Here is a 14876-nt window from a genome sequence, read left to right on the forward strand (position 1 = left end):
CTTTGCAAGCACATGTCAACTTACACTAACCCTAACCCCAACCTTATAATCAAATGAGAATTAGTTGGCATGTACAGTTGAAGTCAGAATTATTAGCCCGCCTGTTTATTTTTTTCCCCAATTTTTGTTTAACGGAGAGATTTCTTAAACACATTTCTAATCATAATAGTTTTGATAACTCATCTCTAATAACTGATTTATTTTCTCTTTGCCATGATGACAGTAAATAATATTAGACTAGATATTTTTCAAGATACTTCTATACAGCTTAAAGTGACATTTAAAGGCTTAACTAGGTTAATTAGGTTAACTAGGCAGGTTAGGGTAATTAGGCAAGTTATTGTATAATGATGGTTAGTTTTGTAGACAGTCAAAAAAATATATAGTTCAAAGAGGATAATAATTTTGTCCTTAAAATGGTGTTTAAAAAATTAAAAACTGCTTTTATTCTAGCCAAAATAAAATGAAGAAGACTTTCTCCAGAATAAAAAATATTATCAGACATACTGTGAAACTTTTGTTGCTCTGTTAAACATCATGTGGAAAATATTCAAAAAATAAAATAAAATTCAAAGTGGGCGAATAATTCTGACTTTAACTGTAGTTGCAAGGTCACTTAAATTCAACAAACAGAACAACAAAATAAAGTGTGACCAAACTATTAATATTGTAAATAATGTTTAAATTCTTGTGCAGCCTCAGACAAATTGTTTCACTTCCTAAGGCATTCTTTCATATTGACATTAATATTGACATTTTAAAACCCAAATGTTACCTCCTTCTCCCAAGAGGAAAAACCAGCAACAATCAAGAATGCATAATTATGTCAAAAAATAAAGTGTTTGCAATAAAAAAAACTGTGGTTATAATGGAAGTCAGTGGGACAAAAACAGCCCCGAACATAACATAAGGGAAGTCAATATGCCCAGTGTTGTTGAGTAGAAAGGATTTTCCCCAAATGTGAATCAAATTAAGTTTTGTTCAACAAAAATCATTCCATTTGCTGAATCAATTTGCCAAATTAACACCTAAAATCCCCCCAGAGTGGATGCAAACATCCCCAACAGCACACAAGGGTTCATTGTTTTACTTTCAATCCACTTAAATGTGTTAACTTTATCGATTTGTTTTTAGACAACATGATTTGAACCCAGCATTTTTACAGTGGAAGTCTAAATACTTTTCTAGATGTACTCTTTTTTTAGGATACTTTTATAAACAGGTAAAGTCAGAATTAGTAACCCCCCTTTTATTTATTTTTTAATATTTCCCAATTTATGTTTATCAGAGCAAGGAAATTTTTACAGTATTTCCTATAATATTTTTTCTTCTGGAGAAAGTCTTATTTGTTTTATTTCAGCTAGAATAAAAGCCGTTTAAAAATTTTTAAACACCATTTTAAGGACAAATGGATTAGCCCTTTTAAGCTATTTTTCGATAGTCTACAGAACAAACCATCGTTATACAATACCTAATTACCCTAACCTACCTAGTTAACCTAATTAACCTAATTAAGCCTTTAAATGTCACTTTAAGCTGTATAGAAGTGTCTTGAAAAATATCTAGTCCAGGCCCGGATTGGCTAATCGGGAGGACCGGGAGAATTCCCGGTGGGCCGGTCTGTTTTTTGGCCGCGAGGGCCGGTGTCCCTAGCTCTAGAATCTGTTGCCTTCAGCAGTCACACTTTTTAAATTAATTTTTTATTTTTTTTTTACTTGACCACAGCCTTCTTATTCATTATTTTACCACAGCTCTGCTCTTTTTATCTATTTTACAGCTGTTCCAGTGGTTAGCAGGTTAGGTTATGACGCTGCGGACCTGGGTTTGATCCTCGTCTGAGTATTTTTTTTTTTTTTCATTTTTATTGTTAAGACATAATACTGTTAGTGTTATTGAACATTTGAAGTTCTAAGGCAGCTGTTTTCTCAAAAAAAAAAGACGTGATAGTGTAATTAGAAACTGAATTGGAAATGACCTTATTTTAATATAGTCAGTCATGAACTGAGGTGGGCCGGTCTGAGGCTTGAAACTCCAGGGCTGAAAAGGACTCCCACTCCGGCCCTGATCTAGTCAAATATTATTTACTGTAAAATAAATCAGTTGTTAGATGTGAGTTATTAAAACTATTATGCTTAGAAATGTGTTGAAAGAATCTTCTCGCTGTTAAACCGAAATTGGGAAAAAATAAACAGGCGGGCTATTAATTCTGACTTCAACTGTATATATAATTGCACATGAACCGTTCACTACCCTGACTGAAGATTAATTCAAATTGTTGCGCACAATTAAAAACGAGGTCTTACCATTCAGTGAAAAAAGTCCACGAGAGTTTAAATGGTTTATGTAAAATCATCATAACGTCCTAATGTAATGCTTTGGCCCGGTGGGCGACTAATATGCTGAATTCAGCTCTGCCGGGCTTTAATGTGGCACCGCTGTGACCCTCTGGATATAAAACGGTGTTTTATTGAGCAGCGGGTCAGCTCTGTTGGCTGACAGTTCCGCTGGGAAGTTTAAAGAGAGTTGTTTAAAAAGTATTATTAGAGAGCGATTACACAACACACGGCTCACAAGAGCACAACATTCCCACCAGAGCCAAAGCACTCGTGTTAGTGTGTGTGTGAGTGAGTCATGCATGAACAGTCTGAGTGCATAAATGCGCACACACATTGATGAGATTTAAAAATATACACAAACAGAATGCAACCACATTAATTAAAGGTGCAGTAGGTGATTGTCTTCCGATTCAGAAGCATTTTATGTTGTGCTGGTTGAAAGTCTCTTCACAGTCTAATAGTAATGATTAAAGTAAATGATCTAAATGTATTTATAAGTATTTTTATATTCTGGGTAAGGCATAAAACTAAAACATGTTCATCCAATTAAATAGAGTCGGACCGACATCTCATAATTCCGATAAGTAGCCCAATCTGTCTGTCAGCAAATGCAGATTTAATCAACTGCGCAGCCGATTGTACGCAGCTCCGCTGTGTTTGATTAGGTTTGGAGCAAAACTGCAGAGCTACAGCCCTCCAGGAGCTGAGATTGAGACCTATTTTTTAATCTAATCTCTACAATTTACAAACATGACATTATAAAAATAATCATTTATAATATCATTTATCATTTATAATCATTTATTTCCCCTTCATACTCTATTTTCTACTTATTCATTAATTTTCTTTAGTCCCAGCTTTATTAATCAGAGGTAGCCACAGCGGAATGAACTGCTAACTTATCCAGCATATGTTTTACGCAGCGGCAACCCATCACTGTGAAACACCCATACACTCTCATTCACAAACATATGAACAATTTAGCTCATCCAATTCCCCTATAGCGCATGTGTTTGGACTGTGGGGGAAACCGGAGCACCCGGAGGAAACCCACGCCAACACGGGGAGAACATTTACAAAATCCTTCAACAGCGTATTAAAATGAAGATTAATGTGATGTAAGAGAATGCAAAATCATCATTTTTTTCTTAATGGTAAATATAAGTTTCCAGCGATCCGACACTGTCAAATAAACTGCAAGTCACACGTACATTGTTAAAAATGCAGCCTGTTTCATTTCTGTGTCAAAATTCCGACACATACTACTACAGTAATTTAATATAGGCGACACGGTGGCTCAGTGGTTAGCACTATCATCTCACAGCAAGATGGTTGCTGGTTCGAGTTCTAGCTGGGCCAGCTGGCATTTCTGTGTGGAGTTTGCATGTTCTCCCCGTGTTGTTGGTGGGTTTTCTCTGGGTGCTCCTGTTTCCCCCACAATCCAAACACATGTGCTGTAGTTGAATTGAATAAACCAAATTGGCCGTTGTGTATGTGTGTGTGAATGAGAGTGTGTATGGGTGTTTCCTAGTACTGGGTTGCAGCTGGAAGGGCATCCGCTGTGTAAAACATATGCTGGAATAGTTGGTGGTTCATTCTGCTGTGGTGACCCCTGATAAATAAGGGATTAATCCGAAGGAATGAATGTGCTGACAAATACCATAGTAATTTAATATTAAATCTAATGTTTTTGAAAAGTAAAGTGTATTATCGGCCTACTGTATATAGATCTACTGTGTTAATGAATGCTATATTATAAACTATTGTGAACTAGCAACTGTAATTAACAGTATACTTTAGTTTTTACTACAGTAAACTGTGGTGTATTGCAGTGTAATATGCTTAGCTGACATGACATGCATCTATTCATGACAAGCTGAATGGATTTGTTATTTTGAATCACTTTAATAATGCGATTGTCTTTAGAGTTTATATATATATATATATATATATATATATATATATATATATATATATATATATATATATATATATATATATTTATATATTTATTTATTATATATTATTATTTATATTATATTATAAATATTATTATATATATATTATTATATATATACAGTTGTAGTCAAAAAAATTCACCCTCCTGTGATTTATTTTTCAAATATTTTCCAAACGATGTCTAACAGAGCAAGAAAAATTTCACAGTATTTCCTATAATATTTTTTCTTCTGGAGAAAGTCTTATTTGTTTTATTTCTGCAAGAATAAAAGCAGTTTTTAATTTCTAAAACCTATTTTAAAGTCAATATTATTAGCCTCCTTAAGCAATATTACTTTAGATTGTCTACAGAACAAACCACTGTTATACAATGACTTGCCTAATTACCCTTACTTGCATAATGAACCTAATTAAGCCTGTAAGTTGCACTTTAAGTTGAATACAAGTATCTTGAAAAGTGAAAATTGGGCAAAAGTGAAATATCTTGATGTGAATGTTACAGCGTCTCCCCCTGTTGACGGACTAAAGCAACAGCAGGTAAAGTTCTGGAGCTGAAACTAATGTTCACCGTCATATATCCCATCTCCGCAGCACTGATTCGCCATTAGCTCTACTTTGCTGTAATGTCATTTTAAATTATTGGGGGGGAAAAGCTTCCAGCGTCCCCTGGAAACAGCTGCATTAGAGCGCTAACAGCACTGAAATACACACTTGACAGATCCCATCCACATCAGCAGCAATCCGACAACATCTGGCGCTATGAATATATCAGAGCTGTGGAAGTAGTGCTTGTGTGTGTGTGTGTGTGTGTGTGTGTGTGTGTGTGTGTGTGTGTGTGTGTGTGTGTGTGTGTGTGTGTCTGAGAACGCTTGCGTTTTCAAATTAGCATTAGGTATATATATATATATATATATATATATATATATATATATATATATATATATATATATAAACCATAAATGTTTGGAACCATTTGACGTATAATTGTACAATGACTGCAATCTAGTTTATATATATATATATATATATATATATATATATATATATATATATATATATATATATATATATATATATATATATATATATATATATATAAACGACGTAGATTATACGTCAAATGGTTCCAAACATTTATGGGTTTCCTTTCTTTCTGTTCAACACAAAAGAAGATATTTTGAGAAATGTTAGAAACCTGTAACCATTGATTTCTATAGTCAAAAAAACAAATACTATGGAAGTCAATGAATACAAGTTTTACATTTTTCAAAATAACTTCCTTCGTGTTGAAAATATAAATATTGTGTTGACATATCAGGACATAAATGTGTATAATGACATGGAGATTGTGAATTATGAGGACGTTACTGATGTTTGCATAATTTTAAAGGCTTATAAACAGGTTTTTTTCATTTAGCAAAACACAGCAGTTTTCCATAAGGGCTAGGGCAATAGACAGTTTGTACAATATAAAAACAACAGTAAGCTATGGAATGTCCTCGCAATTCAGTTTTTTTTTTTTACTTATCAGGGCATAAATGTGTAATGACATGAGTATGACAAGTGTTACAGCGAGATTGTGAATTATGAGGACATTACTGATAAATCATAAATACAGTTTGTACAGTATAACAACAATGGTAACCTATGGAATGTCCTCGCAATTCACAAAAACAACATGTATGTGCTTGTTTTTGACATATCAGGACATGAATGTGTATAATAACATTAGAAGAAGATTGTGAATTATGAGGACATTGTTGAGGTTTCCACTGTTCAAAAGGCGTATAAATATTACAAGTAATATACAGTTTCCTATAAGGGGTAGGGCATTAAAAAATCTGATTGTACAGTAAAAAAACAATGGCATGGAATGTCCCCACAATTCACTAAAACAATTGTGTGTGTGTTTCTTTGTTTGTTTATTTTTTGACATTTGACATTGAATTTCCTCACAATACATAAAACAAACGTGTATGTGTGCTTGTTTTTACATATCAGGACATAAAAGTGTATGCCAAGGGGTATGACAAAGGTATTATAAGGAGACTGTGAATTATGAGGACATTGCTGATGTTTCCACTTTTCAAAAGGCTTATAAATCATACATTATGTTTTTATTCATAAAGTAAAACAAAAATAGAATAGAAAAAATACAGTTTGTACAGTGTAAAAACAATAGTAAGCTTTGAAATGTTCTCACAATTCACAAAAAAACAAACAGGTGTGTGTATAGCTTTTCTTTTACTTATCAGGACATAAATGTGTTTAATGACATGGGTATGACGGGTATTACAATGGGGACATTACTGATGTTTCCACTGCTCAAAATCTTTATAAATCATACTTAGATTTTTCATAAAGTAAAACACCACAGTTTCCTTTAAGGGGTAGGGCAGTAGAAAAAATACAGTTGTAAAAAAACAATGATAACCTACGGAATGTCCCCACAATTAACAAAAACAAACGTGTGTTAGTTTTGACATATCAGGACATTAATGTGTATGTGACACACGCATTACAAGGAGATTGTGAATTATGAGGACATTGCCGATGTTTCCACTTTTCAAAAGGCTTATAATTCATAAATAATAAGTTTTTTTCATAAAGTGAAATGCCAGTAAAAATAGGAAAATATATAGTTTGTACAGAATAAAAACAATGGAGAGCTATGGAATGTCCCCACAATTCACAAAAAAATGTGTGTGTGCTTGTTTTTTTTAACATATCAGGACATAAATGTGTATCATGACATGGGTATGACACAGGTATTACAGGGAGATTGTGAATTATGTAGACAATACTAATGTTTACATTTTTCAAGTAAAATAAATTAGAAAGTTTTTTTCATAAAGTAAAACTTTAAAAAGTAAAAAAAAAAAGTAAAAAAAAAAAAGTAAAACTTTCCACTTTTCAAAAGGCGTATAAGTAATATAAGTTTTTTCATAAAGTAAAACACCACAGTTTCCTATAAGGGGTAAGGCAATAAAAAAGTCTGTACAATATAAAAACAATAGTAAGCTATATAATGTCCCCACAATTCCCAAAAAAACTATTGTGTGTGTTTGTTTGTTTGTTTGTTGACATATCAGGACATAAATGTGTATCATGACATGGGTATGACACATGTATTACAAGGAGATTGTGAATTATGAGGACAATACTAATGTTTACATTTTTCAAAAGGCTTATAAATCATACATAATAAGATTTGTCATGAAGTAAAACACCACAGTTTCCTGCAAGGGGCAATAGAAAAAAATACAGTTCATAAAAGCAAGGGTGTATGGAATGTCCCCACAAATCACAAAAACAAACGCGCGCATGTGTGTGCGTGGCGCATAACTGCACAAGAAGGCAAACGTGTGTGTATAAGTGTGTGTGCATGTGTGTTTTGTCTGTCAGTCAGTCCCAATCCTTACAAAACCACTTGAAGCAGAGAGAAATGTGATTGGGCATTAGAAACATAAAAGGGAAACAAGGGCAGTAATGAATTTAGGGAAAATGAACCCTAATGGCACTGGCATTACTCGTGTTCCATATAACAAATTATTGGAAATTTGACAAGCACACCAATTTAACTCCTCATGTCTGCCGGGAGCTCGACGGAGTCCTCTTCGCCTCGCCACAGCAAGACAATTTGGGCTCATTTTCCTATTTATAACAATAGAACCAGCCATTAAGACAAATTAATGTCATTATCAAGTCCCTATGAAAATGACAACTACCGGCGTTTCGAGCAGCTTTAGTGGCTATTCACCATAATGAAATCCGCTGTACAGCTACTGAAAAGAAACACTCCAAGTAATTATTTTCTAGTAGCTTGTTTGTCTGCCGGCCGTTCGTTTGCTTTCAGCTCAATTATCGGTGCGAGCGGTGGCGTGGAGGCGCGGAGAGAGCGGTACGGGCCGCCGAGCGAGAGGCCTAATTGGGCAATTACCGTCCCGTTCCAGGGCTTTTAGCTCCAGCTGAGTGGGGAGAGCGAGCGCGCTGCCTCCAGTGTACTACACGGAGACACACACACACACACATACATACGCAGAGGGAAAGAGAGATAGATACTCATATACACACACAGAGACCCACAGATACTCATATATACACACACAGAGAGAGAGAGAGAGAGAGAGAGAGAGAGAGAGAGAGAGAGAGAGAGAGAGAGAGAGAAAGAGAGAGAGAGACTCATACACACACAGACAGCATCATCACCGAACTTCATCTTAATTCACCACACCCACATAAAAGTCTGCCCATGTGAACTCAAGCAAAGGACAAGTGATCAAGTGATCTCGTCTTGTGTTTTCAAAATAGCATTAGGTGTTTTGTAACATGTAAATTATCTATTTAAAAAAAAAAGCAAAATTGTAGACAACTTAAAAAGAATACTGTTGAATACAAAAGAAGGTATTTTGAAACATGTTAGAAACCTGTAACCATTCACTTCCATAGTACAAGACAATAGTTACATGTTTCCAACATTTCTCTAAATAACTATATCTCAAACAGCACAGCCTCAAACACACTTTCTTTCTGTTTAACACAAAAGAAGATAACTTGAAAAATGTTAGAAACCTGTAACCAATCACTTCAATAGTACAAAAAAACAAATACTATGGAAGTCAATGGTTACAGGTTTCCAACATTTTTTCTAAATAACTATATCTCAAAAAGCACCGCCTAAAACACTTTCTTTCTGTTGAACACAAATTAAGATAATTTGGAAAATGTTAGAAACCTGTAACCATTCACTTCCATACTAGAAAAATCAAATACTATGGAAGTCAATGGTTACCGGTTTCAAAACATTATTCTACATAACTGTAAGTAAAAACACACACAAATAAATAAATAAACAAATAAATACATAAATAAATAAAAAGCAAAACTGCAGTCAACTTAAATGTATACTTCAAGTGGTTCCAAACCTTTCTTTCTGTTGAACACAAGAGAAGATATTTTTAAAAAATGTTAGAAACCTGTAACCATTGACTTCCATTGTAGAAAAAACTAATACTATGGAAGTCAATTGTTACATGTTTCCAACATTTCTTTAAATAACTATATCTCAAAAAGCAACACACTTTCTTTCTGTTGAACAAAAAAGAAGATAATTTGAAAAATGTTACAAACCTGTAACAATTCACTTCCATAGGACAAGAAAACAAATGCTATGAAAGTCAATGGTTACAGGTTTTCAACATTTCTCTAATTAATTATATGTCAAAAAGTACCCCCACACACTTTCTCTCCATTGAACACAAATTAGGAAATTAAAAAAAAAAAGTTAGAAACCTGTAACCATTCACTTCCATTGTAGAAAAAACAAATACTATGAAAGTCAATGGTTACAGGTTCCCAACATTTCTCTAATTAATTATATGTCAAAAAGCACCCCCACACACTTTCTCTCCATTGAACACAAATTAAGAAATAAAAAAAAATGTTAGAAACCTGTAACCATTCACTTCCATTTTAGAAAAAAACACATACTATGAAAGTGAATGGTTACAGGTTTCCAACATTTCTCTAAATAACTATGTCAAAAAGCACCCCCACACACTCTTTCTTTCTGTTGAACACAAAAGAAGATAATTTGAAAAATGTTACAAACCTGTTACCATTCACTTCCACAGTACAAAAAACAAATACTATTGAAGGCAATGGTTGCAGGTTTCCAACTTTTTTTTATAGAGAACTATACGTCAAAAAACAAACAAACAAGTAAACACACAGACAGCAGCAGAGAGTGAGACATGAGAACTTCATCATCATCATCAACACCACTCCCACATTAAAGTCTGCCCATATGTGAACCCAATCAAAGAACAAGTGAACTCGTCTTGCGTTTTTTTAAATAGCATGAGGCCTAGTGTTCGTAACATGTAAAGTGTACAAAACAAAATAAGAAAAAAAAAGAAAACCACACTAATTCAGATTGTTAAAAAATGTACCTAAAGTCCATATGAATCAGAAGTTGCTGAGACTTTTATTTCAGTATGCTCCTGTACTTCCGAATGAAACTGAATATTGAGTAGGGGGCGGGGCTTTTTTGCGCATCATTCCCTCATAGCAAATTAACTGTGAGAGGGGCGTGGCTGAGAATTATTGTGGCGGAAAAAAATGACATCATCAGAGAAGCCCCGCCCTTAAAAACTTAGAAGCAAATGTTTAGACTTTTGTTTTAAACTTGTTGATTAAACTGCACGGATTAATTATTCACCTTAAGAATAATAATAATCAGCGCTAGCAAAATAAACATTTTACAAATTGATTTTACAAAGACTTTAAAGGGATAGTTCACCCAAACATGAAAATTCCGTCATCATTTACTCTCATTTATTTAGTTAAACATTTTAAGTTTTATTATAATTTAATATTAGTTCATTAGTTTTTAGGCCAGTTGGCGTTTCTGTGTGGAGTTTGCAATGTTCTCCCCATGTTGGCGCAGGTTTCCTCCGGGTGCTCTGGTTCCCCCACAGTCCAAGCACAAGCGCTGTAGTTGAATTGGGTAGGCTAAATTGGCCTTATGTGTGAGTATGCCTGTGTGATTGAGAATGTGTATGGGTGTTTTCCAGTACTGGGTTGCTGCTGGAAGCGCATCAGCTGTGTAAAACATATGCAGGATAAATTGGCGGTTCATTCCGCTGTGGCGACCCCTTAGAAGGAAAATGAATAAATGAATGGGCCAACCACTAACCCTAGAGTTAGGCTCTCTCTAGAGTGCCACCCGATGGTTTATATAATATCTGCAGATCTCTTCGTTTGTCTTTTCTTGTACGCCATCTCGAATTCTCCAAATTATTCTGTCTTTGTATTTACTGGTTTGACATTTTCTCTGGTCTCGCTTCTGTCATCCTCTCGTTCTCTCTCTCTCTCTCTCTCTCGGGATCAGAGAGCATGTGTTAATTAAACACTCTTTCAGATCATTCTCTGCCTAAAGTGGCTCCAGAGGCAGAAGCCATTAGGTAGAAAGCCCGGCTATCTGCATCTCCCACATTTATTAAAGTGAAATTCATCCTGTAATTACCCGCCTCTGCGTTGCCCCCCGTTTGCCACCATCAGCACCTGCCCGCCGCGACACCTTGCGCTTCTTTCCCATCATGCCACGGGGGCCAATTAGACCCCGCAAGACCCCACAAGCTGGCTGAGAGCCGGCTAATTATGCTAATACAAAAAAAATCATTGGGCTGATAAAGGATCATTATGTAAAAATAACAGCTAATGAAACGTTCCCTTTGATTATATGTGGATTAAAGCAGTTAGAGGCTCAATGAAGCGATGATGGAAAGCAGAGTGAGTTTCTATCTTGTTTCTTTGGGGATTTCGAGAGAAGATGTAATGCTTTTTCATTCAAGCTCTGAAGGGTTTGACCATGTACGCTGTAAAAAATGTCTAAATAATTAGCAGTTTCCATTTATTTATGGTTGTGAATTGCATTATGGGATGTTGATCTCTGCTCTGTCGACTTTTGATGTTGAAAATTAAAATCTACCGTTAAACAAATGGACTTTTATTGACATATTAGTTGTTTTAAATAATATAATGATTAAGAAATAATAATTTATAGAGAAATAAATCTATAAAAAAACGGTTAATGTACTGGCAGCTCATTACAGGGGTTTTATAGCGTAATAAAAACACCAACCCAGACAATATATCACTTTTAAACAGGGGCGTTGCTAGACATAAAGCTCTACTGGGGCACAGCACCCCCTCCAAAAAAAATAAAAATAAAATAAATAAATAAATAAATATAAATATATATATATATATATTTTTTTTTTTAATATATATATATATATATATATATATATATATATATATATATATATATATATATATATATATATATATATATATATATATATATATAATATATAGACCTGTAATGCACTCCAGAGTCAGACAGATTGGTTAGCTGTAGGCTCTAGATTTCATCAATAGCCATGCATTTACTAGCAACATCTGAAGTATTTGGAAGTTTTCCTCCTGTAGAAAAACGTCATGAGAACAATGTTTAGTGGCTCAATGTGTTACAACTCTGTTTTTAAAAGTCAAAACACTTTATTGATATAGTATACAACCAAGCACATGTGAAAACAGAAAGGAGTCGCAGGTAATGAAGTATTAAGCGTTTCTCCCAAAGAAAAGCCAGTCTAAACAAAATGCTAGCTGGCATCTGCAGCACTGCTCATGCTCCGCCTCTTTGCCCTTTTTTGGCAACCCCCAGTCTGGGTGCCCAAATAAAATGGCAACAATTGGCCACGCCCACTCGTAGCTTCATTTGCAACCTATAGGTGATGTCACAGATACTACGTCCATATTTCCACAGTCTAAGGCCCCGTTTACACTAATGCGTTTTAGTTTGAAATCGCATAAGTTTTGCTATGGTTACGCCATCCGTCCACACTACGCCGGAATTTACGAGCGCCTAAAACGGAGTGTTTTGCAAACGCTGGAGAGGCCATTTTCATTCTGAAACGCTGCTGATCCGTCTCAGTGTGGATGGGGGAAAAACGGAGACATCTGAAAACGAAGGCGTGGCGGCTGAGATTCCCTACCTGATTGGGACTTTTGTGTCTTTGCGTATCCTTCCCTTATTCGTCAAGCCCCTATCACATGACTATAACACATATATATATATATATATAACACAGCAGACCAGCCTTCACTGTAAACAACATGGACAGAAATGGGAGCGTTGTTTGCACTATTGTCTGTTTTAGGTGCCATTGTGCAGTTATTCTTTTGTTACGTTTAGTAACAACTCAACCTCGTCGTCTGTCCACAAAAACACCTCTCTTGCTTTCTTTGCCATCGCGTTCATTGTTCAACCGGCGTTTGTTGACTAACAATAACCAAATGCCGAACGAGATACATGCTTCCTGTTTATACTAGAATGCGCATGCCCAGAGTGCACGAATGGTCATGTGATATACGTTTTTGGTGGCGTAGTGTGGACGGAGATATGTTCAGAAACGCTAGGTAAAACACTCATCATTTTTGATCTAAAAATAAAACACAGAGTAAACGGGGCCTAAGGCTGACAAACAGGCACTTATAGCTCCGCCTTCTTTTGGAAAACAGCACAATCTCATTTGAATTTAAAGCGACAGTCACCAAAACGCCACAATTCAGCTCAAAGCCTAAAATCTGTACTTTCAAAGAGTAATAAAACATTACTTGTGTGGTATTTCAAGCTGAAACTTCACACAAACACCCACACACACTAGGGACATCAGAGACTTACTTTACATCTTGTAAAAAATGGCATAACAGGTCCCCTTTGAGTCCCGCTTAATGTACCCTGCAGAAAAATCCAGCTTAAACCAGCCTAGGCTGGTTGGCTGGTTTTAGCTGGTTGACCAGGCTGGTTTTAGAGGGGTTTTGGCCATTTCCAGGCTGGTTTACAGCCATTTCCAGGCTGGTCAGGCTGGAAAATGACCAGCTAAATCCAGCTAAAACCAGCTTGACCAGCCTGGCTAAGCTGGTCAAGCTGGTTTTAGCTGGTCATCTCCCAGCCTGACCAGCTAAGACCAGGCTGGAAATGGCTGGAAACCAGCCTGGGAATGGCCAAATCCCCCTCTAAAACCAGCCTGGTCGACCAGCTAAAACCAGCCTAGGCTGGTTTAAGCTGGTTTTTTCAGCAGGGTAAGCATGTTCAAAATGTCCTAAACTAACATTTTCAGTGTAATATTAATTCAAATCTCCAATCCCAAAGATCACACTCACACAATCTCTTTAGACATGTCACTCAAAGTACTGTTAAAAGACGAGCTGCACAAGCAGCAAACAAAGCCACAGACACATATACAGCTCCGAAAAGAAGACGCTGATTCCCCGCCTGTAACTTGTGTATGGCAACATTCCCTTTGTGTGAAAGGTGTGCCACTATGCAGGGTGTCTGCTAGATGAACTGCTGTCCGTGTGCTAATTAGGAAGCTTCCCGGTCGTGTTGATGAATGCTCATTCTGGAGCGCATCTTTCTGTGGGCGCAGTCAAGCGTGTACAATTATCCACCTGCTGCTCACAGACGCCACTTTTTTTGACAAAGTTCTTTCTCCAAACATTTGCAGTTCGCGCCCTCGCCGCTTCCCCAATCTAAAGTCTCATTCGCTGAATAGACTGGAGGTCCATCATTATGCACTTTAGCTCTGCGTTAAAAGGCGGCATTGTTAAATCCGGTCTCATTGCGGTATCTAAATAACTAGTTTAAAAATACTGCTTTTTTATTTGGTATCTGTTTGTAAAGTGTTTTACAATGTAGAAATAAAACACTTAAAAAAACAATCAGGGGGGAAAACATGATGATAAAATTAGCAGTAATATTTACCAGTGTTACTCTAGTATTATTCCCAGAGCTGTTTTGCTGCTGGAAGGGCATCCGCTGAGTAAAACATATGCTGGGTAAGTTGGCGGTTCATTCCGCTGTGGTGACCCCTGATTAATAAAGGGACTAAGCCGAAAAGAAAACGAATGAACAAATTAATTTTAGTATTATGGTGAAATGGTGGCTCAGTGGTTAGCACTGTCGCCTCACAGCAAGAAGGTCGCAGGTTCGAGTTTTAACTGGGTCAGTTG

General features: G+C 35.9%; 1 protein-coding gene across 8 annotated transcripts in view; it reads left to right on the forward strand.

Moving 5' to 3' along the window:
• The window catches only part of mtif3 (mitochondrial translational initiation factor 3), an 81170-nt gene that overhangs the window by 51035 nt on the left and 15259 nt on the right, over positions 1-14876 (forward strand). The gene's annotated exons all lie outside the window — the stretch shown is intronic.

The sequence above is a fragment of the Danio rerio genome, chromosome 5 (assembly GCF_049306965.1).
Source record: "Danio rerio strain Tuebingen ecotype United States chromosome 5, GRCz12tu, whole genome shotgun sequence".
NCBI lineage: Eukaryota > Metazoa > Chordata > Actinopteri > Cypriniformes > Danionidae > Danio > Danio rerio.